The following is a 6,000-nucleotide window of genomic DNA, read 5'->3' on the forward strand; positions in this document are numbered from 1 at the left end:
AGGGAACAAATGTCATGTTGATCAAAACTTCATTTGGGCCTTGGAAATTAATGAAATTTGAGCATGAAGTGTAGGGTGCAAAACATGCATATGTGAAATTTCCAAATTTGGCCAATGTTCAAGCCCCTTTGTCTCAATGATGCAAGCTCCAAATGATAAAATCTTTAACATGAAAGTTGGAGATAGTTTCAAGACAATCAATTTGGATTTAAATTTTTCATCATTTGGATTTTTGATGAAGAAGTTATGAGCACTTGAAGTTGGACTTTTTCACATTTCAATGCATTTGCTCCAAAGTGACCTACAATGCTTTGCATTATCACATGTATTTATTTTGAGATTTTGCAATTTTGTTCAACATAAAATTTGAAGTAGACACATCAAGCTTTCCAATTAATTATGTTTCACCTGAAAATCATGAAAAATGAATGAGTTATGTCCTTGGGAAGTTGACCCAAAATTAGGGTTTCGTCAAAATGACCTATAATGTCTTGGAGTGGATGATGACCTTCCAAGCTTCAAATCAATTTTTGATGAACATGATATTTGTTCATATTTTCCTTAAGAACATGTTTTCTCTTGGGGTCATCTCCATATGACCAACACATAAAAAGTTAGGTCTCAGTGCATTTCAAAATAGTCAGATGAATTGACTGATCAACTTCTCAAGTCCACACCTCATATCTTGATGAATTGATGATTGAGGACACTTAAATAAGTTCAAATATGCATGAAATGATGAATTAAATAAATTCCCTTTATTTTATTTGACCATGGGTTGAGGTTGCTTCATGAATACGGCACAATTGATAGACATATGAATTAGGGTTTCCTTGGGAAACAAACCTCAAACCCTTTGATTTGCTTGATCAAAAATGATGAATTGAGATACTTGGGAGACATATTTGGTTTATGAGAGCTTTGGTAACCATTACCATGCTTGCTTTCATCTTCTCTTGACCATATCAATGCCCATAGGGTCTCCTTAGAAGCTTTAGATCTTGTGACTGCTTCAAGCTATAAACAAGAGATGTTAGTAACATATTTTTGTGCTTTTGAGTTAATAAAAATGAGAAAAGCAATGATATGAAATTCAAGCATGCTTGGTGATCTCAGACCACTCACAAGATATCCCAACCTCAAAGGCAAAGGCAACCAAGATGCTTATGATCCTTGAGGCTATGCAAATGCAATGTTATGATGCCATGAGGGATATTAGGGCCAAAATTAGGGTCTTACAACTGTGCCCTGACATTAAGAAGGGGTTGATTGATCTTCTCTAAGAGTATTCAGATGTGTTTGTTTGGTCCTATCAAGACATGCCTGGTTTGGATTCTGAAATTGTGGAGCATAGATTGCCGTTGAAGCCAGAATTCCCGCCAGTCAAGCAGAAGTTGAGAAGAAATCATCCTGATATGGAAATGAAGATCAAATAAGAAGTGCAAAAGCTGATTGATGCCGGGTTCTCGGTGACTGATGAGTATCCACAATGGGTGGCTAATATTGTGCTCGTTCTAAAGAAGGATGGAGAAGTCCGTATGTGCGTCGATTATAGAGATTTGAATAAAGCCAGTCCGAAAGATGATTTCCCTCTGCCACACAATGATACTTTGGTAGACAATACAACTAAATTCAAAATCTTTACGTTTATGGACGAGTTTTCCGGATATAATCAGATCAAGATGGCACCCGAAGATATGGAGGAGACCGTATTAATTACACCTTGGGGAACATTCTGTTATAGAGTGATGCCTTTTGGTTTAAAGAATGCTGGTGCAATTTACCAAAGAGAAATGACTACTCTTTTTCATGATATGATGCATATAGAGATTGAAGTTTATGTCGATGACATGATTGCTAAATCTATTGATGAAGAGGAACATGTTGAACATTTGTTGAAGCTATTCCAGCGTTTGAGGAAGTACAAACTCCGCTTGAATCCCAATAAATGTACTTTTGGTGTTCGTTCTGGTAAGTTGTTGGGCTTTATTGTCAGCAAGAAAGGTATTAAGGTTGATCCTGCCAAGGTCAAAGCAATACGAGAGATGTCTGCGCCTAAAACTCAGAAACAAGTCATAGGTTTTCTCGGCTGCTTGAATTATATTTCAAGATTCATTTCACACATCACTGCCACATGTGCGCCTATATTCAAGCTTCTTCGGAAAGATCAGTATTGTGATTGGACCGAAGACTTCCAGAAAGCTTTTGACAGTATCAAGGAATATTTGCTTAAGCCTCCGATTTTTTCTCTACCTGTTGAAGGAAGACCGTTGATCATGTATTTGACTGTGCTTGAAGAGAGTATGGGTTGTGTTCTTGGTAAGCAAGATGAGTCTGGAAAGATAGAATTTGCAATTTACTACCTCACTAAGAAATTCACCGATTGTGAGACTCAGTATTCTATGCTAGAGAAGACTTGTTGCGCATTGGCTTGGGCTGCTAAGCATCTACGTCAATATATGTTGAATCATACCACTTGGCTAATATCCAAAATGTATCCAATCAAGTATATATTTGAGAAGTCTGCTTTAACTGGAAGGATTGCCCGTTGGCAGATGTTGTTATCAGAGTATGATATTGAATACTGATCTCAGAAAGCGATCAAAGGTAGTGTCTTGGCTGACCATTTGGTTCACCAACCGATTGAAGATTACCAGTCAGTGTAGTATGATTTTCCCGATGAAGAGATTTTGTACTTGAAAATGAAATATTGTGATAAATCATTGCTTGAAGAAGGGCCAGGACCTGGTTCCCGTTGGGGCATGGTATTTGATAGAGCTGTTAATCAATATGGTAATGGCATTGGGGCAGTGATTATTACTCCTCAAGGAACGCATTTTCCATTTACATCTAGATTGACTTTCAAATGTACAAATAATATGGGAGAGTATGAAGCTTGCATTATGTGGCTTGAAGAGGCCGTTGATCTCAAAATCAAGTATTTGGACGTCTATGGAGATTCGACTTTGGTTGTGAATCAAATCAAAGGTGAATGGGAGACGAATCAACCCGGTTTGATACCATATAGAGATTATGCGAGGAGGATTTCAACTTTCTTTACAAAGGTTGAGTTTCATCATATCCCTCAAGATGAAAACCGGATGGCGGATGCTCTTGCAACGTTGGCATCAATGATTGTAGTAAAGTATTGGAATGAAGTTCCCATTTTGACTGTGATGTGTCTTGATAGGCCAGTTCATGTGTTTTCTATTGAAGAGGTCAAAGACGAAAAGCCGTGGTATTATGACATCAAGTGTTTCCTCCAAAGTCAGGTTTACCCGTCTGGGGCATCTTTGAAAGATAAGAATACTTTGAGAAGATTAGCCGACAACTTCTACCTGAATGGTGATGTTTTGTACAAGAGAAACTTCGATATGGTTCTGCTCAGATGCGTGGATAGACACGAAGCAGACCTGTTGACGACTGAAGTCCATGAAGGTTCCTTTGGTACTCATTCCAATGGACATGAGATGGCAAAGAAGATGTTGCGAGCATGTTACTATTGGCTGACAATGGAATCTGACTGTTGCAAGTTTGTGAAGAAATGCCACAAGTGTCAAATTTATGCAGATAAGACTCATGTTCCTTCGACACTGTTGAACGTTATTTCATCCCCATGGCCCTTCTCCATGCGGGGAATCGACATGATTGGCATGATTGAGCCCAAAGCGTCGAATGGACATCGTTTCATTTTGGTGGCTATTGACTACTTCACAAAGTGGGTTGAAGTGACATCCTATGCGAATGTAAGCAAGCAAGTTGTTGTAAGGTTTATCAAGAATCAAATCATATGCCATTATGGTGTGCCAAGTAAGATCATTACTGATAATGGATCAAACTTGAATAATAATATAATGGAAGCTCTATACAAAGACTTCAAGATTGCATACCATAATTCTTCTCCCTACAGACCTAAGATGAATGGGGTTGTTGAAGTTGCAAACAAGAGTATCAAGAAGATTATTCAGAAGATGGTTGTAACATATAAGGATTGGCATGAGATGCTCCCCTTCGCTTTGCACGGGTATCGTACATCTATTCGCACTTCAACAGGGGCGAACCCTTTCTCTCTAGTATATGGTATGGAAGTTGTGCTCCCCGTAGAGGTTGAGATCCCATCATTCCGTGTGCTGATGGAACCCAAGTTAACTGAGGCTGAATGGTGTCAGGCCAGGTATGATCAACTGAATTTGATAGAAGGGAAGAGATTAACTACCATGTGTCATGGTGAGTTATATCAGCAGAGGATGAAGAAGGCTTTCGATAAAAAATTCAAACCTCGCGTGTTCAGAGAAGGTGACCTTTTGCTCAAGAAGATTCTATCTTTCAAACCAGATTTTAGGGGCAAATTGACTCCTAATTATGAAGGCCCATATGTTGTTAAGAGAGATTTTTCAGGGGGTTCTTTGATTCTTACAACTATGGATGGTGAAGAGTTCACGCGTCCAGTAAATGTAGATGTAGTCAAGAAATACTTCACCTAAAAAGAAAAGAACAACTCGCTAAGTTGAAAACCCGAAAGGGCGGCTTATGCAAAAAAGAGCGTCTCGGTGGATTGAAAACCCGAAAGGGAGATCCAGGCAAAAATTAGAGACATAAAATAGAAAAAATTATCCCGATAAATTGAGTACTCCATCTTCGGGAAATTTATGAAAAAATTAGGAATTCTGGCAAGTAACTGTATTCTGTTGATCTTCAGTTTTGGAGACAAGTTTTTAGCACAATAGTCGATGTTGATTCATTATCCCAAGTAGCAGCGGTCAAGAGCACAGTGGATATCTAGAGTTGGTAGAAGGATTAGTGATCATTGTATTCAATGTAACCCTTTTCCATATAAATTACCATTTTCAACTTTGTAAAGATCTATGGAGTCTTGTCATTTATAGACTACCATTCCATTAAATAACGTTGAGCTTTTATCCAATTGTTTCTACTCTTATTTATTTCAACCAAAATACTTTTAAATTTTATTATGATCATTTTTTGAAAATTAATTTTTAAATCAAAATCGTTTTTCTTAAACATATAAAAGCATGAATTTTTAAGCAATCGATCACATTAAAAGGGAATATCAATAATGGTTCAAAAGCAGTAAGCCCTAAGTGTGGAGCATTATTGGTTCTCTCCAAGCAGTAGGCGCATTTTCTCTTTCATCCCCGACAACTTTGTTCAGCACTCGGTGTTTGTTGATTTCTCTAGACGATTATTGTTCGCCATTTCCCCAGTGAAGTCGCCAACTGAGTTAGTTGATTGATCCCCTGCGGAGTTTAGTATTTATTCCCCAGCCAATTTTATATTTGGTTTCTGGAAAAAATTCGGTTTCTCCACCAATCGCCATCAGATTCGTTCCAAGTCAGAGTTTCCTCCTGGTTTCTGAACAGCTATTTGTGTTTATCCCCTGCATGGTTGTATCCCATTTGATATGGTGTTGACCTAAAATTCCCCGTAGGCTTGATAGCAATTTTCCTCAGCAGATCTCCTCCTCCCTAGTCAGGGTTGAGCCTTTGGGAGGTTGATCTCTCTTTTCTCCAGCAGTTGTCTCCCTCTTTTATGGATTGACCGAGAATTGTATCGATGATTCAAACCTGCTACACTTTTGTGTCCTTTGCGATCGTTTTGTCAGCATAATGATCACACATACATATATATATATATATATATATATATATATATATATATATATATATACACTCATATAATTTCAATATTGCATCATCACACTTGTTGATTCATTCTCGTAATTTTTAAATCTCTGTTATGATGGTATTGTATCCCCATGCAAGATTGATGAATGTCATCCTTCAATTGTAGAGTGTCAGCCCCCTAAGCAGAAAGACTTTAACCTTTCTCCTTTCCCCACTGAGTTATTTCCTCGTGGACAATGATTTGTTTCAGTTTCCTCCCCAGTTAATTATTTGGATGGAACCATTCCCCTTGAACTATGTCTTCATCAGGTTAAGTCTTGATTGAGCTTTTCTTTCTAGATCTTACCTAGATTGA

Source organism: Lathyrus oleraceus, chromosome 3 (assembly GCF_024323335.1).
Source record: "Lathyrus oleraceus cultivar Zhongwan6 chromosome 3, CAAS_Psat_ZW6_1.0, whole genome shotgun sequence".
In the NCBI taxonomy this organism is placed as follows: domain Eukaryota; kingdom Viridiplantae; phylum Streptophyta; class Magnoliopsida; order Fabales; family Fabaceae; genus Lathyrus; species Lathyrus oleraceus.